We start from the raw sequence: 27,460 nt of genomic DNA, 5'->3' as shown, positions 1-27,460 counted from the left end.
TTTAAACGCATTCTTACTGCTAACTCTTATATGCGTCTCTAGGGCTGGAAATGACGGTTTCTGCATTCTCCAAAGAAAGGGTTTCTGAACTGCTGCAAACACACATCAGTTTAACTCTGGAAGTTGAATACACACATTGACAACCATTCTGCTAGATAGCTCCGTTTTGGTTTTAGAGCAAGGTATTTCTCTTTACAGCCTGTTCTCCCATCCACTCTGGAATATCCAAACGCAGCTTTTAGAAGAAACGTGTTTCTTCCTCGCTGAATCTAAACATAGATGCAACTTCCTAAAAGGAACCAACACACAGAAGATGAGTTCGTAAGAAGCGGGTGTTCTGTGTTTTAAACGCATTCTTACTGCTAACTCTTATATGCGTCTCTAGGGCTGGAAATGACGGTTTCTGCATTCTCCAAAGAAAGGGTTTCTGAACTGCTGCAAACACACATCAGTTTAACTCTGGAAGTTGAATACACACATTGACAACCATTCTGCTAGATAGCTCCGTTTTGGTTTTAGAGCAAGGTATTTCTCTTTACAGCCTGTTCTCCCATCCACTCTGGAATGTCCAAACGTAGCTTTTAGAAGAAACGTGTTTCTTCCTCGCTGAATCTAAACATAGATGCAACTTCCTAAAAAGAACCAACACACAGAAGATGAGTTCGTAAGAAGCGGGTGTTCTGTGTTTTAAACGCATTCTTACTGCTAACTCTTATATGCGTCTCTAGGGCTGGAAATGACGGTTTCTGCATTCTCCAAAGAAAGGGTTTCTGAACTGCTGCAAACACACATCAGTTTAACTCTGGAAGTTGAATACACACATTGACAACCATTCTGCTAGATAGCTCCGTTTTGGTTTTAGAGCAAGGTATTTCTCTTTACAGCCTGTTCTCCCATCCACTCTGGAATATCCAAACGCAGCTTTTAGAAGAAACGTGTTTCTTCCTCGCTGAATCTAAACATAGATGCAACTTCCTAAAAGGAACCAACACACAGAAGATGAGTTCGTAAGAAGCGGGTGTTCTGTGTTTTAAACGCATTCTTACTACTAACTCTTATAAGCGTCTCTAGGGCTGGAAATGACGGTTTCTGCATTCTCCAAAGAAAGGGTTTCTGAACTGCTGAAAACACACATCAGTTTAGCTCTGGAAGTTGAATAGACACATTGACAACCATTCTGCTAGATAGCTCCGTTTTGGTTTTAGAGCAAGGTATTTTTCTTTACAGCCTGTTCTCCCATCCACTCTGGAATATCCAAACGCAGCTTTTAGAAGAAACGTGTTTCTTCCTCGCTGAATCTAAACGTAGATGCAACTTCCTAAAAGGAACCAACACACAGAAGATGAGTTCGTAAGAAGCGGGTGTTCTGTGTTTTAAACGCATTCTTACTGCTAACTCTTACATGCGTCTCTAGGGCTGGAAATGACGGTTTCTGCATTCTCCAAAGAAAGGGTTTCTGAACTGCTGCAAACACACATCAGTTTAACTCTGGAAGTTGAATACACACATTGACAACCATTCTGCTAGATAGCTCCGTTTTGGTTTTAGAGCAAGGTATTTCTCTTTACAGCCTGTTCTCCCATTTACTCTGGAATATCCAAACGCAGCTTTTAGAAGAAACGTGTTTCTTCCTCGCTGAATCTAAACATAGATGCAACTTCCTAAAAGGAACCAACACACAGAAGATGAGTTCGTAAGAAGCGGGTGTTCTGTGTTTTAAACGCATTCTTACTGCTAACTCTTACATGCGTCTCTAGGGCTGGAAATGACGGTTTCTGCATTCTCCAAAGAAAGGGTTTCTGAACTGCTGCAAACACACATCAGTTTAACTCTGGAAGTTGAATACACACATTGACAACCATTCTGCTAGATAGCTCCGTTTTGGTTTTAGAGCAAGGTATTTCTCTTTACAGCCTGTTCTCCCATCCACTCTGGAATATCCAAACGCAGCTTTTAGAAGAAACGTGTTTCTTCCTCGCTGAATCTAAACATAGATGCAACTTCCTAAAAGGAACCAACACACAGAAGATGAGTTCGTAAGAAGCGGGTGTTCTGTGTTTTAAACGCATTCTTACTGCTAACTCTTATATGCGTCTCTAGGGCTGGAAATGACGGTTTCTGCATTCTCCAAAGAAAGGGTTTCTGAACTGCTGCAAACACACATCAGTTTAACTCTGGAAGTTGAATACACACATTGACAACCATTCTGCTAGATAGCTCCGTTTTGGTTTTAGAGCAAGGTATTTCTCTTTACAGCCTGTTCTCCCATCCACTCTGGAATATCCAAACGCAGCTTTTAGAAGAAACGTGTTTCTTCCTCGCTGAATCTAAACATAGATGCAACTTCCTAAAAGGAACCAACACACAGAAGATGAGTTCGTAAGAAGCGGGTGTTCTGTGTTTTAAACGCATTCTTACTGCTAACTCTTACATGCGTCTCTAGGGCTGGAAATGACGGTTTCTGCATTCTCCAAAGAAAGGGTTTCTGAACTGCTGCAAACACACATCAGTTTAACTCTGGAAGTTGAATACACACATTGACAACCATTCTGCTAGATAGCTCCGTTTTGGTTTTAGAGCAAGGTATTTCTCTTTACAGCCTGTTCTCCCATCCACTCTGGAATATCCAAACGCAGCTTTTAGAAGAAACGTGTTTCTTCCTCGCTGAATCTAAACATAGATGCAACTTCCTAAAAGGAACCAACACACAGAAGATGAGTTCGTAAGAAGCGGGTGTTCTGTGTTTTAAACGCATTCTTACTGCTAACTCTTATATGCGTCTCTAGGGCTGGAAATGACGGTTTCTGCATTCTCCAAAGAAAGGGTTTCTGAACTGCTGCAAACACACATCAGTTTAACTCTGGAAGTTGAATACACACATTGACAACCGTTCTGCTAGATAGCTCCGTTTTGGTTTTAGAGCAAGGTATTTCTCTTTACAGCCTGTTCTCCCATCCACTCTGGAATATCCAAACGCAGCTTTTAGAAGAAACGTGTTTCTTCCTCGCTGAATCTAAACATAGATGCAACTTCCTAAAAGGAACCAACACACAGAAGATGAGTTCGTAAGAAGCGGGTGTTCTGTGTTTTAAACGCATTCTTACTGCTAACTCTTATATGCGTCTCTAGGGCTGGAAATGACGGTTTCTGCATTCTCCAAAGAAAGGGTTTCTGAACTGCTGCAAACACACATATGTTTAATTCTGGAAGTTGAATACACACATTGAAAACCATTCTGCTAGATAGCTCCGTTTTGGTTTTAGAGCAAGGTATTTCTCTTTACAGCCTGTTCTCCCATCCACTCTGGAATATCCAAAAGCAGCTCTTAGAAGAAACGTGTTTCTTCCTCGCTGAATCTAAACATAGATGCAACTTCCTAAAAGGAACCAACACACAGAAGATGAGTTCGTAAGAAGCGGGTGTTCTGTGTTTTAAACGCATTCTTACTGCTAACTCTTATATGCATCTCTAGGGCTGGAAATGACGGTTTCTGCATTCTCCAAAGAAAGGGTTTCTGAACTGCTGAAAACACACATCAGTTTAGCTCTGGAAGTTGAATAGACACATTGACAACCATTCTGCTAGATAGCTCCGTTTTGGTTTTAGAGCAAGGTATTTCTCTTTACAGCCTGTTCTCCCATCCACTCTGGAATGTCCAAACGCAGCTTTTAGAAGAAACGTGATTCTACCTCGCTGAATCTAAACATAGATGCAATTTCCTAAAAGGAACCAACACACAGCAGATGAGTTCGTAATAAGCGGGTGTTCTGTGTTTTAAACGCATTCTTACTACTAACTCTTATAAGCGTCTCTAGGGCGGGAAAAGACGGTTTCTGCATTCTCCAAAGAAAGGGTTTCTGAACTGCTGCAAACACACAGCAGTTTAACTCTGGAACTTGAATAAACGCATTGACAACCATTCTGCTAGATAGCTCCGTTTTGGTTTTAGAGCAACGTATTTCTCTTTACAGCCTGTTTTCCCATCCACTCTGGAATGTCCAAACGCAGCTTTTAGAAGAAACGTGTTTCTACCTCGCTGAATCTAAACATAGATGGAATTTTCTAAAAGGAACCAACACACAACAGATGAGTTCGTAAGAAGCGGGTCTTCTGTGTTTTAAATGCATTCTTACTGCTAACTCTTATAAGCGTATCTAGGGCGGGAAAAGACAGTTTCTGCATTCTCCAAAGAAAGGGTTTCTGAACTGCTGCAAACACACATCAGTTTAACTCTGGAAGTTGAATACACACATTGACAACCATTCTGCTAGATAGCTCCGTTTTGGTTTTAGAGCAAGGTATTTCTCTTTACAGCCTGTTCTCCCATCCACTCTGGAATATCCAAACGCAGCTTTTAGAAGAAACGTGTTTCTTCCTCGCTGAATCTAAACATAGATGCAACTTCCTAAAAGGAACCAACACACAGAAGATGAGTTCGTAAGAAGCGGGTGTTCTGTGTTTTAAACGCATTCTTACTGCTAACTCTTACATGCGTCTCTAGGGCTGGAAATGACGGTTTCTGCATTCTCCAAAGAAAGGGTTTCTGAACTGCTGCAAACACACATCAGTTTAACTCTGGAAGTTGAATACACACATTGACAACCATTCTGCTAGATAGCTCCGTTTTGGTTTTAGAGCAAGGTATTTCTCTTTACAGCCTGTTCTCCCATCCACTCTGGAATATCCAAACGCAGCTTTTAGAAGAAACGTGTTTCTTCCTCGCTGAATCTAAACATAGATGCAACTTCCTAAAAGGAACCAACACACAGAAGATGAGTTCGTAAGAAGCGGGTGTTCTGTGTTTTAAACGCATTCTTACTGCTAACTCTTACATGCGTCTCTAGGGCTGGAAATGACGGTTTCTGCATTCTCCAAAGAAAGGGTTTCTGAACTGCTGCAAACACACATCAGTTTAACTCTGGAAGTTGAATACACACATTGACAACCATTCTGCTAGATAGCTCCGTTTTGGTTTTAGAGCAAGGTATTTCTCTTTACAGCCTGTTCTCCCATCCACTCTGGAATATCCAAACGCAGCTTTTAGAAGAAACGTGTTTCTTCCTCGCTGAATCTAAACATAGATGCAACTTCCTAAAAGGAACCAACACACAGAAGATGAGTTCGTAAGAAGCGGGTGTTCTGTGTTTTAAACGCATTCTTACTGCTAACTCTTATATGCATCTCTAGGGCTGGAAATGACGGTTTCTGCATTCTCCAAAGAAAGGGTTTCTGAACTGCTGAAAACACACATCAGTTTAGCTCTGGAAGTTGAATAGACACATTGACAACCATTCTGCTAGATAGCTCCGTTTTGGTTTTAGAGCAAGGTATTTCTCTTTACAGCCTGTTCTCCCATCCACTCTGGAATGTCCAAACGCAGCTTTTAGAAGAAACGTGATTCTACCTCGCTGAATCTAAACATAGATGCAACTTCCTAAAAGGAACCAACACACAGCAGATGAGTTCGTAATAAGCGGGTGTTCTGTGTTTTAAACGCATTCTTACTACTAACTCTTATAAGCGTCTCTAGGGCGGGAAAAGACGGTTTCTGCATTCTCCAAAGAAAGGGTTTCTGAACTGCTGCAAACACACAGCAGTTTAACTCTGGAACTTGAATAAACGCATTGACAACCATTCTGCTAGATAGCTCCGTTTTGGTTTTAGAGCAACGTATTTCTCTTTACAGCCTGTTTTCCCATCCACTCTGGAATGTCCAAACGCAGCTTTTAGAAGAAACGTGTTTCTACCTCGCTGAATCTAAACATAGATGGAATTTTCTAAAAGGAATCAACACACAACAGATGAGTTCGTAAGAAGCGGGTGTTCTGTGTTTTAAACGCATTCTTACTGCTAACTCTTATAAGCGTATCTAGGGCGGGAAAAGACAGTTTCTGCATTCTCCAAAGAAAGGGTTTCTGAACTGCTGCAAACACACATCAGTTTAACTCTGGAAGTTGAATACACACATTGACAACCATTCTGCTAGATAGCTCCGTTTTGGTTTTAGAGCAAGGTATTTCTCTTTACAGCCTGTTCTCCCATCCACTCTGGAATATCCAAACGCAGCTTTTAGAAGAAACGTGTTTCTTCCTCGCTGAATCTAAACATAGATGCAACTTCCTAAAAGGAACCAACACACAGAAGATGAGTTCGTAAGAAGCGGGTGTTCTGTGTTTTAAACGCATTCTTACTGCTAACTCTTATATGCGTCTCTAGGGCTGGAAATGACGGTTTCTGCATTCTCCAAAGAAAGGGTTTCTGAACTGCTGCAAACACACATCAGTTTAACTCTGGAAGTTGAATACACACATTGACAACCATTCTGCTAGATAGCTCCGTTTTGGTTTTAGAGCAAGGTATTTCTCTTTACAGCCTGTTCTCCCATCCACTCTGGAATATCCAAACGCAGCTTTTAGAAGAAACGTGTTTCTTCCTCGCTGAATCTAAACATAGATGCAACTTCCTAAAAGGAACCAACACACAGAAGATGAGTTCGTAAGAAGCGGGTGTTCTGTGTTTTAAACGCATTCTTACTGCTAACTCTTATAAGCGTCTCTAGGGCTGGAAATGACGGTTTCTGCATTCTCCAAAGAAAGGGTTTCTGAACTGCTGAAAACACACATCAGTTTAGCTCTGGAAGTTGAATAGACACATTGACAACCATTCTGCTAGATAGCTCCGTTTTGGTTTTAGAGCAAGGTATTTTTCTTTACAGCCTGTTCTCCCATCCACTCTGGAATATCCAAACGCAGCTTTTAGAAGAAACGTGTTTCTTCCTCGCTGAATCTAAACATAGATGCAACTTCCTAAAAGGAACCAACACACAGAAGATGAGTTCGTAAGAAGCGGGTGTTCTGTGTTTTAAACGCATTCTTACTGCTAACTCTTACATGCGTCTCTAGGGCTGGAAATGACGGTTTCTGCATTCTCCAAAGAAAGGGTTTCTGAACTGCTGCAAACACACATCAGTTTAACTCTGGAAGTTGAATACACACATTGACAACCATTCTGCTAGATAGCTCCGTTTTGGTTTTAGAGCAAGGTATTTCTCTTTACAGCCTGTTCTCCCATCCACTCTGGAATATCCAAACGCAGCTTTTAGAAGAAACGTGTTTCTTCCTCGCTGAATCTAAACATAGATGCAACTTCCTAAAAGGAACCAACACACAGAAGATGAGTTCGTAAGAAGCGGGTGTTCTGTGTTTTAAACGCATTCTTACTGCTAACTCTTACATGCGTCTCTAGGGCTGGAAATGACGGTTTCTGCATTCTCCAAAGAAAGGGTTTCTGAACTGCTGCAAACACACATCAGTTTAACTCTGGAAGTTGAATACACACATTGACAACCATTCTGCTAGATAGCTCCGTTTTGGTTTTAGAGCAAGGTATTTCTCTTTACAGCCTGTTCTCCCATCCACTCTGGAATATCCAAACGCAGCTTTTAGAAGAAACGTGTTTCTTCCTCGCTGAATCTAAACATAGATGCAACTTCCTAAAAGGAACCAACACACAAGATGAGTTCGTAAGAAGCGGGTGTTCTGTGTTTTAAACGCATTCTTACTGCTAACTCTTATATGCGTCTCTAGGGCTGGAAATGACGGTTTCTGCATTCTCCAAAGAAAGGGTTTCTGAACTGCTGCAAACACACATCAGTTTAACTCTGGAAGTTGAATACACACATTGACAACCGTTCTGCTAGATAGCTCCGTTTTGGTTTTAGAGCAAGGTATTTCTCTTTACAGCCTGTTCTCCCATCCACTCTGGAATATCCAAACGCAGCTTTTAGAAGAAACGTGTTTCTTCCTCGCTGAATCTAAACATAGATGCAACTTCCTAAAAGGAACCAACACACAGAAGATGAGTTCGTAAGAAGCGGGTGTTCTGTGTTTTAAACGCATTCTTACTGCTAACTCTTATATGCGTCTCTAGGGCTGGAAATGACGGTTTCTGCATTCTCCAAAGAAAGGGTTTCTGAACTGCTGCAAACACACATATGTTTAATTCTGGAAGTTGAATACACACATTGAAAACCATTCTGCTAGATAGCTCCGTTTTGGTTTTAGAGCAAGGTATTTCTCTTTACAGCCTGTTCTCCCATCCACTCTGGAATATCCAAAAGCAGCTTTTAGAAGAAACGTGTTTCTTCCTCGCTGAATCTAAACATAGATGCAACTTCCTAAAAGGAACCAACACACAGAAGATGAGTTCGTAAGAAGCGGGTGTTCTGTGTTTTAAACGCATTCTTACTGCTAACTCTTATATGCATCTCTAGGGCTGGAAATGACGGTTTCTGCATTCTCCAAAGAAAGGGTTTCTGAACTGCTGAAAACACACATCAGTTTAGCTCTGGAAGTTGAATAGACACATTGACAACCATTCTGCTAGATAGCTCCGTTTTGGTTTTAGAGCAAGGTATTTCTCTTTACAGCCTGTTCTCCCATCCACTCTGGAATGTCCAAACGCAGCTTTTAGAAGAAACGTGATTCTACCTCGCTGAATCTAAACATAGATGCAATTTCCTAAAAGGAACCAACACACAGCAGATGTGTTCGTAATAAGCGGGTGTTCTGTGTTTTAAACGCATTCTTACTACTAACTCTTATAAGCGTCTCTAGGGCGGGAAAAGACGGTTTCTGCATTCTCCAAAGAAAGGGTTTCTGAACTGCTGCAAACACACAGCAGTTTAACTCTGGAACTTGAATAAACTCATTGACAACCATTCTGCTAGATAGCTCCGTTTTGGTTTTAGAGCAAGGTATTTCTCTTTACAGCCTGTTCTCCCATCCACTCTGGAATGTCCAAACGTAGCTTTTAGAAGAAACGTGTTTCTTCCTCGCTGAATCTAAACATAGATGCAACTTCCTAAAAGGAACCAACACACAGAAGATGAGTTCGTAAGAAGCGGGTGTTCTGTGTTTTAAACGCATTCTTACTGCTAACTCTTACATGCGTCTCTAGGGCTGGAAATGACGGTTTCTGCATTCTCCAAAGAAAGGGTTTCTGAACTGCTGCAAACACACATCAGTTTAACTCTGGAAGTTGAATACACACATTGACAACCATTCTGCTAGATAGCTCCGTTTTGGTTTTAGAGCAAGGTATTTCTCTTTACAGCCTGTTCTCCCATCCACTCTGGAATATCCAAACGCAGCTTTTAGAAGAAACGTGTTTCTTCCTCGCTGAATCTAAACATAGATGCAACTTCCTAAAAGGAACCAACACACAGAAGATGAGTTCGTAAGAAGCGGGTGTTCTGTGTTTTAAACGCATTCTTACTGCTAACTCTTATAAGCGTCTCTAGGGCTGGAAATGACGGTTTCTGCATTCTCCAAAGAAAGGGTTTCTGAACTGCTGAAAACACACATCAGTTTAGCTCTGGAAGTTGAATAGACACATTGACAACCATTCTGCTAGATAGCTCCGTTTTGGTTTTAGAGCAAGGTATTTTTCTTTACAGCCTGTTCTCCCATCCACTCTGGAATATCCAAACGCAGCTTTTAGAAGAAACGTGTTTCTTCCTCGCTGAATCTAAACATAGATGCAACTTCCTAAAAGGAACCAACACACAGAAGATGAGTTCGTAAGAAGCGGGTGTTCTGTGTTTTAAACGCATTCTTACTGCTAACTCATACATGCGTCTCTAGGGCTGGAAATGACGGTTTCTGCATTCTCCAAAGAAAGGGTTTCTGAACTGCTGCAAACACACATCAGTTTAACTCTGGAAGTTGAATACACACATTGACAACCATTCTGCTAGATAGCTCCGTTTTGGTTTTAGAGCAAGGTATTTCTCTTTACAGCCTGTTCTCCCATCCACTCTGGAATATCCAAACGCAGCTTTTAGAAGAAACGTGTTTCTTCCTCGCTGAATCTAAACATAGATGCAATTTCCTAAAAGGAACCAACACACAGAAGATGAGTTCGTAAGAAGCGGGTGTTCTGTGTTTTAAACGCATTCTTACTGCTAACTCTTACATGCGTCTCTAGGGCTGGAAATGACGGTTTCTGCATTCTCCAAAGAAAGGGTTTCTGAACTGCTGCAAACACACATCAGTTTAACTCTGGAAGTTGAATACACACATTGACAACCATTCTGCTAGATAGCTCCGTTTTGGTTTTAGAGCAAGGTATTTCTCTTTACAGCCTGTTCTCCCATCCACTCTGGAATATCCAAACGCAGCTTTTAGAAGAAACGTGTTTCTTCCTCGCTGAATCTAAACATAGATGCAACTTCCTAAAAGGAACCAACACACAGAAGATGAGTTCGTAGGAAGCGGGTGTTCTGTGTTTTAAACGCATTCTTACTGATAACTCTTATATGCGTCTCTAGGGCTGGAAATGACGGTTTCTGCATTCTCCAAAGAAAGGGTTTCTGAACTGCTGCAAACACACATCAGTTTAACTCTGGAAGTTGAATACACACATTGACAACCATTCTGCTAGATAGCTCCGTTTTGGTTTTAGAGCAAGGTATTTCTCTTTACAGCCTGTTCTCCCATCCACTCTGGCATGTCCAAACGTAGCTTTTAGAAGAAACGTGTTTCTTCCTCGCTGAATCTAAACATAGATGCAACTTCCTAAAAGGAACCAACACACAGAAGATGAGTTCGTAAGAAGCGGGTGTTCTGTGTTTTAAACGCATTCTTACTGCTAACTCTTACATGCGTCTCTAGGGCTGGAAATGACGGTTTCTGCATTCTCCAAAGAAAGGGTTTCTGAACTGCTGCAAACACACATCAGTTTAACTCTGGAAGTTGAATACACACATTGACAACCATTCTGCTAGATAGCTCCGTTTTGGTTTTAGAGCAAGGTATTTCTCTTTACAGCCTGTTCTCCCATCCACTCTGGAATATCCAAACGCAGCTTTTAGAAGAAACGTGTTTCTTCCTCGCTGAATCTAAACATAGATGCAACTTCCTAAAAGGAACCAACACACAAGATGAGTTCGTAAGAAGCGGGTGTTCTGTGTTTTAAACGCATTCTTACTGCTAACTCTTATATGCGTCTCTAGGGCTGGAAATGACGGTTTCTGCATTCTCCAAAGAAAGGGTTTCTGAACTGCTGCAAACACACATCAGTTTAACTCTGGAAGTTGAATACACACATTGACAACCATTCTGCTAGATAGCTCCGTTTTGGTTTTAGAGCAAGGTATTTCTCTTTACAGCCTGTTCTCCCATCCACTCTGGAATATCCAAACGCAGCTTTTAGAAGAAACGTGTTTCTTCCTCGCTGAATCTAAACATAGATGCAACTTCCTAAAAGGAACCAACACACAGAAGATGAGTTCGTAAGAAGCGGGTGTTCTGTGTTTTAAACGCATTCTTACTGCTAACTCTTACATGCGTCTCTAGGGCTGGAAATGACGGTTTCTGCATTCTCCAAAGAAAGGGTTTCTGAACTGCTGCAAACACACATCAGTTTAACTCTGGAAGTTGAATACACACATTGACAACCATTCTGCTAGATAGCTCCGTTTTGGTTTTAGAGCAAGGTATTTCTCTTTACAGCCTGTTCTCCCATCCACTCTGGAATATCCAAACGCAGCTTTTAGAAGAAACGTGTTTCTTCCTCGCTGAATCTAAACATAGATGCAACTTCCTAAAAGGAACCAACACACAGAAGATGAGTTCGTAAGAAGCGGGTGTTCTGTGTTTTAAACGCATTCTTACTGCTAACTCTTATATGCGTCTCTAGGGCTGGAAATGACGGTTTCTGCATTCTCCAAAGAAAGGGTTTCTGAACTGCTGCAAACACACATCAGTTTAACTCTGGAAGTTGAATACACACATTGACAACCGTTCTGCTAGATAGCTCCGTTTTGGTTTTAGAGCAAGGTATTTCTCTTTACAGCCTGTTCTCCCATCCACTCTGGAATATCCAAACGCAGCTTTTAGAAGAAACGTGTTTCTTCCTCGCTGAATCTAAACATAGATGCAACTTCCTAAAAGGAACCAACACACAGAAGATGAGTTCGTAAGAAGCGGGTGTTCTGTGTTTTAAACGCATTCTTACTGCTAACTCTTATATGCGTCTCTAGGGCTGGAAATGACGGTTTCTGCATTCTCCAAAGAAAGGGTTTCTGAACTGCTGCAAACACACATATGTTTAATTCTGGAAGTTGAATACACACATTGAAAACCATTCTGCTAGATAGCTCCGTTTTGGTTTTAGAGCAAGGTATTTCTCTTTACAGCCTGTTCTCCCATCCACTCTGGAATATCCAAAAGCAGCTCTTAGAAGAAACGTGTTTCTTCCTCGCTGAATCTAAACATAGATGCAACTTCCTAAAAGGAACCAACACACAGAAGATGAGTTCGTAAGAAGCGGGTGTTCTGTGTTTTAAACGCATTCTTACTGCTAACTCTTATATGCATCTCTAGGGCTGGAAATGACGGTTTCTGCATTCTCCAAAGAAAGGGTTTCTGAACTGCTGAAAACACACATCAGTTTAGCTCTGGAAGTTGAATAGACACATTGACAACCATTCTGCTAGATAGCTCCGTTTTGGTTTTAGAGCAAGGTATTTCTCTTTACAGCCTGTTCTCCCATCCACTCTGGAATGTCCAAACGCAGCTTTTAGAAGAAACGTGATTCTACCTCGCTGAATCTAAACATAGATGCAATTTCCTAAAAGGAACCAACACACAGCAGATGAGTTCGTAATAAGCGGGTGTTCTGTGTTTTAAACGCATTCTTACTACTAACTCTTATAAGCGTCTCTAGGGCGGGAAAAGACGGTTTCTGCATTCTCCAAAGAAAGGGTTTCTGAACTGCTGCAAACACACAGCAGTTTAACTCTGGAACTTGAATAAACGCATTGACAACCATTCTGCTAGATAGCTCCGTTTTGGTTTTAGAGCAACGTATTTCTCTTTACAGCCTGTTTTCCCATCCACTCTGGAATGTCCAAACGCAGCTTTTAGAAGAAACGTGTTTCTACCTCGCTGAATCTAAACATAGATGGAATTTTCTAAAAGGAACCAACACACAACAGATGAGTTCGTAAGAAGCGGGTCTTCTGTGTTTTAAACGCATTCTTACTGCTAACTCTTATAAGCGTATCTAGGGCGGGAAAAGACAGTTTCTGCATTCTCCAAAGAAAGGGTTTCTGAACTGCTGCAAACACACATCAGTTTAACTCTGGAAGTTGAATACACACATTGACAACCATTCTGCTAGATAGCTCCGTTTTGGTTTTAGAGCAAGGTATTTCTCTTTACAGCCTGTTCTCCCATCCACTCTGGAATATCCAAACGCAGCTTTTAGAAGAAACGTGTTTCTTCCTCGCTGAATCTAAACATAGATGCAACTTCCTAAAAGGAACCAACACACAGAAGATGAGTTCGTAAGAAGCGGGTGTTCTGTGTTTTAAACGCATTCTTACTGCTAACTCTTATATGCGTCTCTAGGGCTGGAAATGACGGTTTCTGCATTCTCCAAAGAAAGGGTTTCTGAACTGCTGCAAACACACATCAGTTTAACTCTGGAAGTTGAATACACACATTGACAACCATTCTGCTAGATAGCTCCGTTTTGGTTTTAGAGCAAGGTATTTCTCTTTACAGCCTGTTCTCCCATCCACTCTGGAATATCCAAACGCAGCTTTTAGAAGAAACGTGTTTCTTCCTCGCTGAATCTAAACATAGATGCAACTTCCTAAAAGGAACCAACACACAGAAGATGAGTTCGTAAGAAGCGGGTGTTCTGTGTTTTAAACGCATTCTTACTGCTAACTCTTATAAGCGTCTCTAGGGCTGGAAATGACGGTTTCTGCATTCTCCAAAGAAAGGGTTTCTGAACTGCTGAAAACACACATCAGTTTAGCTCTGGAAGTTGAATAGACACATTGACAACCATTCTGCTAGATAGCTCCGTTTTGGTTTTAGAGCAAGGTATTTTTCTTTACAGCCTGTTCTCCCATCCACTCTGGAATATCCAAACGCAGCTTTTAGAAGAAACGTGTTTCTTCCTCGCTGAATCTAAACATAGATGCAACTTCCTAAAAGGAACCAACACACAGAAGATGAGTTCGTAAGAAGCGGGTGTTCTGTGTTTTAAACGCATTCTTACTGCTAACTCTTACATGCGTCTCTAGGGCTGGAAATGACGGTTTCTGCATTCTCCAAAGAAAGGGTTTCTGAACTGCTGCAAACACACATCAGTTTAACTCTGGAAGTTGAATACACACATTGACAACCATTCTGCTAGATAGCTCCGTTTTGGTTTTAGAGCAAGGTATTTCTCTTTACAGCCTGTTCTCCCATCCACTCTGGAATATCCAAACGCAGCTTTTAGAAGAAACGTGTTTCTTCCTCGCTGAATCTAAACATAGATGCAACTTCCTAAAAGGAACCAACACACAGAAGATGAGTTCGTAAGAAGCGGGTGTTCTGTGTTTTAAACGCATTCTTACTGCTAACTCTTACATGCGTCTCTAGGGCTGGAAATGACGGTTTCTGCATTCTCCAAAGAAAGGGTTTCTGAACTGCTGCAAACACACATCAGTTTAACTCTGGAAGTTGAATACACACATTGACAACCATTCTGCTAGATAGCTCCGTTTTGGTTTTAGAGCAAGGTATTTCTCTTTACAGCCTGTTCTCCCATCCACTCTGGAATATCCAAACGCAGCTTTTAGAAGAAACGTGTTTCTTCCTCGCTGAATCTAAACATAGATGCAACTTCCTAAAAGGAACCAACACACAAGATGAGTTCGTAAGAAGCGGGTGTTCTGTGTTTTAAACGCATTCTTACTGCTAACTCTTATATGCGTCTCTAGGGCTGGAAATGACGGTTTCTGCATTCTCCAAAGAAAGGGTTTCTGAACTGCTGCAAACACACATCAGTTTAACTCTGGAAGTTGAATACACACATTGACAACCATTCTGCTAGATAGCTCCGTTTTGGTTTTAGAGCAAGGTATTTCTCTTTACAGCCTGTTCTCCCATCCACTCTGGAATATCCAAACGCAGCTTTTAGAAGAAACGTGTTTCTTCCTCGCTGAATCTAAACATAGATGCAACTTCCTAAAAGGAACCAACACACAGAAGATGAGTTCGTAAGAAGCGGGTGTTCTGTGTTTTAAACGCATTCTTACTGCTAACTCTTACATGCGTCTCTAGGGCTGGAAATGACGGTTTCTGCATTCTCCAAAGAAAGGGTTTCTGAACTGCTGCAAACACACATCAGTTTAACTCTGGAAGTTGAATACACACATTGACAACCATTCTGCTAGATAGCTCCGTTTTGGTTTTAGAGCAAGGTATTTCTCTTTACAGCCTGTTCTCCCATCCACTCTGGAATATCCAAACGCAGCTTTTAGAAGAAACGTGTTTCTTCCTCGCTGAATCTAAACATAGATGCAACTTCCTAAAAGGAACCAACACACAGAAGATGAGTTCGTAAGAAGCGGGTGTTCTGTGTTTTAAACGCATTCTTACTGCTAACTCTTATATGCGTCTCTAGGGCTGGAAATGACGGTTTCTGCATTCTCCAAAGAAAGGGTTTCTGAACTGCTGCAAACACACATCAGTTTAACTCTGGAAGTTGAATACACACATTGACAACCGTTCTGCTAGATAGCTCCGTTTTGGTTTTAGAGCAAGGTATTTCTCTTTACAGCCTGTTCTCCCATCCACTCTGGAATATCCAAACGCAGCTTTTAGAAGAAACGTGTTTCTTCCTCGCTGAATCTAAACATAGATGCAACTTCCTAAAAGGAACCAACACACAGAAGATGAGTTCGTAAGAAGCGGGTGTTCTGTGTTTTAAACGCATTCTTACTGCTAACTCTTATATGCGTCTCTAGGGCTGGAAATGACGGTTTCTGCATTCTCCAAAGAAAGGGTTTCTGAACTGCTGCAAACACACATATGTTTAATTCTGGAAGTTGAATACACACATTGAAAACCATTCTGCTAGATAGCTCCGTTTTGGTTTTAGAGCAAGGTATTTCTCTTTACAGCCTGTTCTCCCATCCACTCTGGAATATCCAAAAGCAGCTCTTAGAAGAAACGTGTTTCTTCCTCGCTGAATCTAAACATAGATGCAACTTCCTAAAAGGAACCAACACACAGAAGATGAGTTCGTAAGAAGCGGGTGTTCTGTGTTTTAAACGCATTCTTACTGCTAACTCTTATATGCATCTCTAGGGCTGGAAATGACGGTTTCTGCATTCTCCAAAGAAAGGGTTTCTGAACTGCTGAAAACACACATCAGTTTAGCTCTGGAAGTTGAATAGACACATTGACAACCATTCTGCTAGATAGCTCCGTTTTGGTTTTAGAGCAAGGTATTTCTCTTTACAGCCTGTTCTCCCATCCACTCTGGAATGTCCAAACGCAGCTTTTAGAAGAAACGTGATTCTACCTCGCTGAATCTAAACATAGATGCAATTTCCTAAAAGGAACCAACACACAGCAGATGAGTTCGTAATAAGCGGGTGTTCTGTGTTTTAAACGCATTCTTACTACTAACTCTTATAAGCGTCTCTAGGGCGGGAAAAGACGGTTTCTGCATTCTCCAAAGAAAGGGTTTCTGAACTGCTGCAAACACACAGCAGTTTAACTCTGGAACTTGAATAAACGCATTGACAACCATTCTGCTAGATAGCTCCGTTTTGGTTTTAGAGCAAGGTATTTCTCTTTACAGCCTGTTCTCCCATCCACTCTGGAATGTCCAAACGTAGCTTTTAGAAGAAACGTGTTTCTTCCTCGCTGAATCTAAACATAGATGCAACTTCCTAAAAGGAACCAACACACAGAAGATGAGTTCGTAAGAAGCGGGTGTTCTGTGTTTTAAACGCATTCTTACTGCTAACTCTTACATGCGTCTCTAGGGCTGGAAATGACGGTTTCTGCATTCTCCAAAGAAAGGGTTTCTGAACTGCTGCAAACACACATCAGTTTAACTCTGGAAGTTGAATACACACATTGACAACCATTCTGCTAGATAGCTCCGTTTTGGTTTTAGAGCAAGGTATTTCTCTTTACAGCCTGTTCTCCCATCCACTCTGGAATATCCAAACGCAGCTTTTAGAAGAAACGTGTTTCTTCCTCGCTGAATCTAAACATAGATGCAACTTCCTAAAAGGAACCAACACACAGAAGATGAGTTCGTAAGAAGCGGGTGTTCTGTGTTTTAAACGCATTCTTACTGCTAACTCTTATAAGCGTCTCTAGGGCTGGAAATGACGGTTTCTGCATTCTCCAAAGAAAGGGTTTCTGAACTGCTGAAAACACACATCAGTTTAGCTCTGGAAGTTGAATAGACACATTGACAACCATTCTGCTAGATAGCTCCGTTTTGGTTTTAGAGCAAGGTATTTTTCTTTACAGCCTGTTCTCCCATCCACTCTGGAATATCCAAACGCAGCTTTTAGAAGAAACGTGTTTCTTCCTCGCTGAATCTAAACATAGATGCAACTTCCTAAAAGGAACCAACACACAGAAGATGAGTTCGTAAGAAGCGGGTGTTCTGTGTTTTAAACGCATTCTTACTGCTAACTCATACATGCGTCTATAGGGCTGGAAATGACGGTTTCTGCATTCTCCAAAGAAAGGGTTTCTGAACTGCTGCAAACACACATCAGTTTAACTCTGGAAGTTGAATACACACATTGACAACCATTCTGCTAGATAGCTCCGTTTTGGTTTTAGAGCAAGGTATTTTTCTTTACAGCCTGTTCTCCCATCCACTCTGGAATATCCAAACGCAGCTTTTAGAAGAAACGTGTTTCTTCCTCGCTGAATCTAAACATAGATGCAATTTCCTAAAAGGAACCAACACACAGAAGATGAGTTCGTAAGAAGCGGGTGTTCTGTGTTTTAAACGCATTCTTACTGCTAACTCTTACATGCGTCTCTAGGGCTGGAAATGACGGTTTCTGCATTCTCCAAAGAAAGGGTTTCTGAACTGCTGCAAACACACATCAGTTTACCTCTGGAAGTTGAATACACACATTGACAACCATTCTGCTAGATAGCTCCGTTTTGGTTTTAGAGCAAGGTATTTCTCTTTACAGCCTGTTCTCCCATCCACTCTGGAATATCCAAACGCAGCTTTTAGAAGAAACGTGTTTCTTCCTCGCTGAATCTAAACATAGATGCAACTTCCTAAAAGGAACCAACACACAGAAGATGAGTTCGTAGGAAGCCCGTGTTCTGTGTTTTAAACGCATTCTTACTGATAACTCTTATATGCGTCTCTAGGGCTGGAAATGACGGTTTCTGCATTCTCCAAAGAAAGGGTTTCTGAACTGCTGCAAACACACATCAGTTTAACTCTGGAAGTTGAATACACAAATTGACAACCATTCTGCTAGATAGCTCCGTTTTGGTTTTAGAGCAAGGTATTTCTCTTTACAGCCTGTTCTCCCATCCACTCTGGAATGTCCAAACGTAGCTTTTAGAAGAAACGTGTTTCTTCCTCGCTGAATCTAAACATAGATGCAACTTCCTAAAAGGAACCAACACACAGAAGATGAGTTCGTAAGAAGCGGGTGTTCTGTGTTTTAAACGCATTCTTACTGCTAACTCTTACATGCGTCTCTAGGGCTGGAAATAACGGTTTCTGCATTCTCCAAAGAAAGGGTTTCTGAACTGCTGCAAACACACATCAGTTTAACTCTGGAAGTTGAATACACACATTGACAACCATTCTGCTAGATAGCTCCGTTTTGGTTTTAGAGCAAGGTATTTCTCTTTACAGCCTGTTCTCCCATCCACTCTGGAATATCCAAACGCAGCTTTTAGAAGAAACGTGTTTCTTCCTCGCTGAATCTAAACATAGATGCAACTTCCTAAAAGGAACCAACACACAGAAGATGAGTTCGTAAGAAGCGGGTGTTCTGTGTTTTAAACGCATTCTTACTGCTAACTCTTATAAGCGTCTCTAGGGCTGGAAATGACGGTTTCTGCATTCTCCAAAGAAAGGGTTTCTGAACTGCTGAAAACACACATCAGTTTAGCTCTGGAAGTTGAATAGACACATTGACAACCATTCTGCTAGATAGCTCCGTTTTGGTTTTAGAGCAAGGTATTTTTCTTTACAGCCTGTTCTCCCATCCACTCTGGAATATCCAAACGCAGCTTTTAGAAGAAACGTGTTTCTTCCTCGCTGAATCTAAACATAGATGCAACTTCCTAAAAGGAACCAACACACAGAAGATGAGTTCGTAAGAAGCGGGTGTTCTGTGTTTTAAACGCATTCTTACTGCTAACTCTTACATGCGTCTCTAGGGCTGGAAATGACGGTTTCTGCATTCTCCAAAGAAAGGGTTTCTGAACTGCTGCAAACACACATCAGTTTAACTCTGGAAGTTGAATACACACATTGACAACCATTCTGCTAGATAGCTCCGTTTTGGTTTTAGAGCAAGGTATTTCTCTTTACAGCCTGTTCTCCCATCCACTCTGGAATATCCAAACGCAGCTTTTAGAAGAAACGTGTTTCTTCCTCGCTGAATCTAAACATAGATGCAATTTCCTAAAAGGAACCAACACACAGAAGATGAGTTCGTAAGAAGCGGGTGTTCTGTGTTTTAAACGCATTCTTACTGCTAACTCTTACATGCGTCTCTAGGGCTGGAAATGACGGTTTCTGCATTCTCCAAAGAAAGGGTTTCTGAACTGCTGCAAACACACATCAGTTTAACTCTGGAAGTTGAATACACACATTGACAACCATTCTGCTAGATAGCTCCGTTTTGGTTTTAGAGCAAGGTATTTCTCTTTACAGCCTGTTCTCCCATCCACTCTGGAATATCCAAACGCAGCTTTTAGAAGAAACGTGTTTCTTCCTCGCTGAATCTAAACATAGATGCAACTTCCTAAAAGGAACCAACACACAGAAGATGAGTTCGTAAGAAGCGGGTGTTCTGTGTTTTAAACGCATTCTTACTGCTAACTCTTACATGCGTCTCTAGGGCTGGAAATGACGGTTTCTGCATTCTCCAAAGAAAGGGTTTCTGAACTGCTGCAAACACACATCAGTTTAACTCTGGAAGTTGAATACACACATTGACAACCATTCTGCTAGATAGCTCCGTTTTGGTTTTAGAGCAAGGTATTTCTCTTTACAGCCTGTTCTCCCATCCACTCTGGAATATCCAAACGCAGCTTTTAGAAGAAACGTGTTTCTTCCTCGCTGAATCTAAACATAGATGCAACTTCCTAAAAGGAACCAACACACAGAAGATGAGTTCGTAAGAAGCGGGTGTTCTGGGTTTTAAACGCATTCTTACTGCTAACTCTTATAAGCGTCTCTAGGGCTGGAAATGACGGTTTCTGCATTCTCCAAAGAAAGGGTTTCTGAACTGCTGAAAACACACATCAGTTTAGCTCTGGAAGTTGAATAGACACATTGACAACCATTCTGCTAGATAGCTCCGTTTTGGTTTTAGAGCAAGGTATTTTTCTTTACAGCCTGTTCTCCCATCCACTCTGGAATATCCAAACGCAGCTTTTAGAAGAAACGTGTTTCTTCCTCGCTGAATCTAAACATAGATGCAACTTCCTAAAAGGAACCAACACACAGAAGATGAGTTCGTAAGAAGCGGGTGTTCTGTGTTTTAAACGCATTCTTACTGCTAACTCTTACATGCGTCTCTAGGGCTGGAAATGACGGTTTCTGCATTCTCCAAAGAAAGGGTTTCTGAACTGCTGCAAACACACATCAGTTTAACTCTGGAAGTTGAATACACACATTGACAACCATTCTGCTAGATAGCTCCGTTTTGGTTTTAGAGCAAGGTATTTCTCTTTACAGCCTGTTCTCCCATCCACTCTGGAATATCCAAACGCAGCTTTTAGAAGAAACGTGTTTCTTCCTCGCTGAATCTAAACATAGATGCAATTTCCTAAAAGGAACCAACACACAGAAGATGAGTTCGTAAGAAGCGGGTGTTCTGTGTTTTAAACGCATTCTTACTGCTAACTCTTACATGCGTCTCTAGGGCTGGAAATGACGGTTTCTGCATTCTCCAAAGAAAGGGTTTCTGAACTGCTGCAAACACACATCAGTTTAACTCTGGAAGTTGAATACACACATTGACAACCATTCTGCTAGATAGCTCCGTTTTGGTTTTAGAGCAAGTATTTCTCTTTACAGCCTGTTCTCCCATCCACTCTGGAATATCCAAACGCAGCTTTTAGAAGAAACGTGTTTCTTCCTCGCTGAATCTAAACATAGATGCAACTTCCTAAAAGGAACCAACACACAAGATGAGTTCGTAAGAAGCGGGTGTTCTGTGTTTTAAACGCATTCTTACTGCTAACTCTTATATGCGTCTCTAGGGCTGGAAATGAGGGTTTCTGCATTCTCCAAAGAAAGGGTTTCTGAACTGCTGCAAACACACATCAGTTTAACTCTGGAAGTTGAATACACACATTGACAACCATTCTGCTAGATAGCTCCGTTTTGGTTTTAGAGCAAGGTATTTCTCTTTACAGCCTGTTCTCCCATCCACTCTGGAATATCCAAACGCAGCTTTTAGAAGAAACGTGTTTCTTCCTCGCTGAATCTAAACATAGATGCAACTTCCTAAAAGGAACCAACACACAGAAGATGAGTTCGTAAGAAGCGGGTGTTCTGTGTTTTAAACGCATTCTTACTGCTAACTCTTACATGCGTCTCTAGGGCTGGAAATGACGGTTTCTGCATTCTCCAAAGAAAGGGTTTCTGAACTGCTGCAAACACACATCAGTTTAACTCTGGAAGTTGAATACACACATTGACAACCATTCTGCTAGATAGCTCCGTTTTGGTTTTAGAGCAAGGTATTTCTCTTTACAGCCTGTTCTCCCATCCACTCTGGAATATCCAAACGCAGCTTTTAGAAGAAACGTGTTTCTTCCTCGCTGAATCTAAACATAGATGCAACTTCCTAAAAGGAACCAACACACAGAAGATGAGTTCGTAAGAAGCGGGTGTTCTGTGTTTTAAACGCATTCTTACTGCTAACTCTTATATGCGTCTCTAGGGCTGGAAATGACGGTTTCTGCAATCTCCAAAGAAAGGGTTTCTGAACTGCTGCAAACACACATCAGTTTAACTCTGGAAGTTGAATACACACATTGACAACCATTCTGCTAGATAGCTCCGTTTTGGTTTTAGAGCAAGGTATTTCTCTTTACAGCCTGTTCTCCCATCCACTCTGGAATATCCAAACGCAGCTTTTAGAAGAAACGTGTTTCTTCCTCGCTGAATCTAAACATAGATGCAACTTCCTAAAAGGAACCAACACACAGAAGATGAGTTCGTAAGAAGCGGGTGTTCTGTGTTTTAAACGCATTCTTACTGCTAACTCTTACATGCGTCTCTAGGGCTGGAAATGACGGTTTCTGCATTCTCCAAAGAAAGGGTTTCTGAACTGCTGCAAACACACATCAGTTTAACTCTGGAAGTTGAATACATACATTGACAACCATTCTGCTAGATAGCTCCGTTTTGGTTTTAGAGCAAGGTATTTCTCTTTACAGCCTGTTCTCCCATCCACTCTGGAATATCCAAACGCAGCTCTTAGAAGAAACGTGTTTCTTCCTCGCTGAATCTAAACATAGATGCAACTTCCTAAAAGGAACCAACACACAGAAGATGAGTTCGTAAGAAGCGGGTGTTCTGTGTTTTAAACGCATTCTTACTGCTAACTCTTACATGCGTCTCTAGGGCTGGAAATGACGGTTTCTGCATTCTCCAAAGAAAGGGTTTCTGAACTGCTGCAAACACACATCAGTTTAACTCTGGAAGTTGAATACACACATTGACAACCATTCTGCTAGATAGCTCCGTTTTGGTTTTAGAGCAAGGTATTTCTCTTTACAGCCTGTTCTCCCATCCACTCTGGAATATCCAAACGCAGCTTTTAGAAGAAACGTGTTTCTTCCTCGCTGAATCTAAACATAGATGCAACTTCCTAAAAGGAACCAACACACAGAAGATGAGTTCGTAAGAAGCGGGTGTTCTGTGTTTTAAACGCATTCTTACTGCTAACTCTTATATGCGTCTCTAGGGCTGGAAATGACGGTTTCTGCATTCTCCAAAGAAAGGGTTTCTGAACTGCTGCAAACACACATCAGTTTAACTCTGGAAGTTGAATACACACATTGACAACCATTCTGCTAGATAGCTCCGTTTTGGTTTTAGAGCAAGGTATTTCTCTTTACAGCCTGTTCTCCCATCCACTCTGGAATATCCAAACGCAGCTTTTAGAAGAAACGTGTTTCTTCCTCGCTGAATCTAAACATAGATGCAACTTCCTAAAAGGAACCAACACACAAGATGAGTTCGTAAGAAGCGGGTGTTCTGTGTTTTAAACGCATTCTTACTGCTAACTCTTATATGCGTCTCTAGGGCTGGAAATGACGGTTTCTGCATTCTCCAAAGAAAGGGTTTCTGAACTGCTGCAAACACACATCAGTTTAACTCTGGAAGTTGAATACACACATTGACAACCATTCTGCTAGATAGCTCCGTTTTGGTTTTAGAGCAAGGTATTTCTCTTTACAGCCTGTTCTCCCATCCACTCTGGAATATCCAAACGCAGCTTTTAGAAGAAACGTGTTTCTTCCTCGCTGAATCTAAACATAGATGCAACTTCCTAAAAGGAACCAACACACAGAAGATGAGTTCGTAAGAAGCGGGTGTTCTGTGTTTTAAACGCATTCTTACTGCTAACTCTTACATGCGTCTCTAGGGCTGGAAATGACGGTTTCTGCATTCTCCAAAGAAAGGGTTTCTGAACTGCTGCAAACACACATCAGTTTAACTCTGGAAGTTGAATACACACATTGACAACCATTCTGCTAGATAGCTCCGTTTTGGTTTTAGAGCAAGGTATTTCTCTTTACAGCCTGTTCTCCCATCCACTCTGGAATATCCAAACGCAGCTTTTAGAAGAAACGTGTTTCTTCCTCGCTGAATCTAAACATAGATGCAACTTCCTAAAAGGAACCAACACACAGAAGATGAGTTCGTAAGAAGCGGGTGTTCTGTGTTTTAAACGCATTCTTACTGCTAACTCTTACATGCGTCTCTAGGGCTGGAAATGACGGTTTCTGCATTCTCCAAAGAAAGGGTTTCTGAACTGCTGCAAACACACATCAGTTTAGCTCTGGAAGTTGAATAGACACATTGACAACCATTCTGCTAGATAGCTCCGTTTTGGTTTTAGAGCAAGGTATTTCTCTTTACAGCCTGTTCTCCCATCCACTCTGGAATATCCAAACGCAGCTTTTAGAAGAAACGTGTTTCTTCCTCGCTGAATCTAAACATAGATGCAACTTCCTAAAAGGAACCAACACACAGAAGATGAGTTCGTAAGAAGCGGGTGTTCTGTGTTTTAAACGCATTCTTACTGCTAACTCTTATAAGCGTCTCTAGGGCTGGAAATGACGGTTTCTGCATTCTCCAAAGAAAGGGTTTCTGAACTGCTGAAAACACACATCAGTTTAGCTCTGGAAGTTGAATAGACACATTGACAACCATTCTGCTAGATAGCTCCGTTTTGGTTTTAGAGCAAGGTATTTTTCTTTACAGCTTGTTCTCCCATCCACTCTGGAATATCCAAACGCAGCTTTTAGAAGAAACGTGTTTCTTCCTCGCTGAATCTAAACATAGATGCAACTTCCTAAAAGGAACCAACACACAGAAGATGAGTTCGTAAGAAGCGGGTGTTCTGTGTTTTAAACGCATTCTTACTGCTAACTCTTAAATGCATCTCTAGGGCTGGAAATGACGGTTTCTGCATTCTCCAAAGAAAGGGTTTCTGAACTGCTGAAAACACACATCAGTTTAGCTCTGGAAGTTGAATAGACACATTGACAACCATTCTGCTAGATAGCTCCGTTTTGGTTTTAGAGCAAGGTATTTCTCTTTACAGCCTGTTCTCCCATCCACTCTGGAATGTCCAAACGCAGCTTTTAGAAGAAACGTGATTCTACCTCGCTGAATCTAAACATAGATGCAACTTCCTAAAAGGAACCAACACACAGCAGATGAGTTCGTAAGAAGCGGGTGTTCTGTGTTTTAAACGCATTCTTACTACTAACTCTCATAAGCGTCTCTAGGGCGGGAAAAGACGGTTTCTGCATTCTCCAAAGAAAGGGTTTCTGAACTGCTGCAAACACACATCAGTTTAGCTCTGGAAGTTGAATACACACATTGACAACCATTCTGCTAGATAGCTCCGTTTTGGTTTTAGAGCAAGGTATTTCTCTTTACAGCCTGTTCTCCCATCCACTCTGGAATGTCCAAACGCAGCTTTTAGAAGAAACGTGTTTCTTCCTCGCTGAATCTAAACATATATGTAACTTCCTAAAAGGAGCCAACACACAGCGGATGAGTTCGTAATAAGCGGGTCTTCTGTGTTTTAAACGCATTCTTACTGCTAACTCTCCTAAGCGTCTCTGGGGCGGGAAAAGACTTTTTCTGCATTCTCCAAAGAAAGGGTTTCTGAACTGCTGCAAACACACAGCAGTTTACCTCTGGAACTTGAATAAACGCATTGACAACCATTCTGCTAGATAGCTCCGTTTTGGTTTTAGAGCAAGGTATTTCTCTTTACAGCCTGTTTTCCCATCCACTCTGGAATGTCCAAACGCAGCTTTTAGAAGAAACGTGTTTCTACCTCGCTGAATCTAAACATAGATGGAATTTTCTAAAAGGAACCAACACACAACAGATGAGTTCGTAAGAAGCGGGTCTTCTGTGTTTTAAACGCATTCTTACTGCTAACTCTTATAAGCGTCTCTAGGGCGGGAAAAGACAGTTTCTGCATTCTCCAAAGAAAGGGTTTCTGAACTGCTGCAAACACACATCAGTTTAACTCTGGAAGTTGAATACACACATTGACAACCATTCTGCTAGATAGCTCCGTTTTGGTTTTAGAGCAAGGTATTTCTCTTTACAGCCTGTTCTCCCATCCACTCTGGAATGTCCAAACGCAGCTTTTAGAAGAAACGTGTTTCTACCTCGCTGAATGTAAACATAGATGCAACTTCCTAAAAGGAACCAACACACAGCAGATGACTTCGTAAGAAGGGGGTCTTCTGTGTTTTAAACGCATTCTTACTGCTAACTCTTATAAGCGTCTCTAGGGCGGGAAAAGACTGTTTCTGCATTCTCCAAAGAAAGGGTTTCTGAACGGCTGCAAACACACATCAGTTTAACTCTGGAACCTGAATACACACATTGAAAACCATTCTGCTAGATAGCTCCGTTTTGGTTTTAGAGCAATATATTTCTCTTTACAGCCTGTTCTCCCATCCACTGTGGAATGTCCAAACGCAGCTTATAGAAGAAACGTGTTTCTACCTCGCTGAATCTAAACATAGATGCAACTTCCTAAAAGGAACCAACACACAGCAGATGAGTTCGTAAGAAGCGGGTGTTCTGTGTTTTAAACGCATTCTTACTGCTAACTCTTACATGCGTCTCTAGGGCTGGAAATGACGGTTTCTGCATTCTCCAAAGAAAGGGTTTCTGAACTGCTGCAAACACACATCAGTTTAACTCTGGAAGTTGAATAAACATATTGACAACCATTCTGCTAGATAGCTCCGTTTTGGTTTTAGAGCAAGGTATTTCTCTTTACAGCCTGTTCTCCCATCCACTCTGGAATATCCAAACGCAGCTTTTAGAAGAAACGTGTTTCTTCCTCGCTGAATCTAAACATAGATGCAACTTCCTAAAAGGAACCAACACACAGAAGATGAGTTCGTAAGAAGCGGGTGTTCTGTGTTTTAAACGCATTCTTACTGCTAACTCTTACATGCGTCTCTAGGGCTGGAAATGACGGTTTCTGCATTCTCCAAAGAAAGGGTTTCTGAACTGCTGCAAACACACATCAGTTTAACTCTGGAATTTGAATACACACATTGACAACCATTCTGCTAGATAGCTCCGTTTTGGTTTTAGAGCAAGGTATTTCTCTTTACAGCCTGTTCTCCCATCCACTCTGGAATATCCAAACGCAGCTTTTAGAAGAAACGTGTTTCTTCCTCGCTGAATCTAAACATAGATGCAACTTCCTAAAAGGAACCAACACACAGAAGATGAGTTCGTAAGAAGCGGGTGTTCTGTGTTTTAAACGCATTCTTACTGCTAACTCTTATATGCGTCTCTAGGGCTGGAAATGACGGTTTCTGCATTCTCCAAAGAAAGGGTTTCTGAACTGCTGCAAACACACATCAGTTTAACTCTGGAAGTTGAATACACACATTGACAACCATTCTGCTAGATAGCTCCGTTTTGGTTTTAGAGCGAGGTATTTCTCTTTACAGCCTGTTCTCCCATCCACTCTGGAATATCCAAACGCAGCTTTTAGAAGAAACGTGTTTCTTCCTCGCTGAATCTAAACATAGATGCAACTTCCTAAAAGGAACCAACACACAGAAGATGAGTTCGTAAGAAGCGGGTGTTCTGTGTTTTAAACGCATTCTTACTGCTAACTCTTACA

This window comes from Saimiri boliviensis, chromosome 19, assembly GCF_048565385.1.
Source record: "Saimiri boliviensis isolate mSaiBol1 chromosome 19, mSaiBol1.pri, whole genome shotgun sequence".
In the NCBI taxonomy this organism is placed as follows: Eukaryota; Metazoa; Chordata; class Mammalia; order Primates; family Cebidae; genus Saimiri; species Saimiri boliviensis.
Note: the sequence above shows the minus strand (reverse complement) of the source record.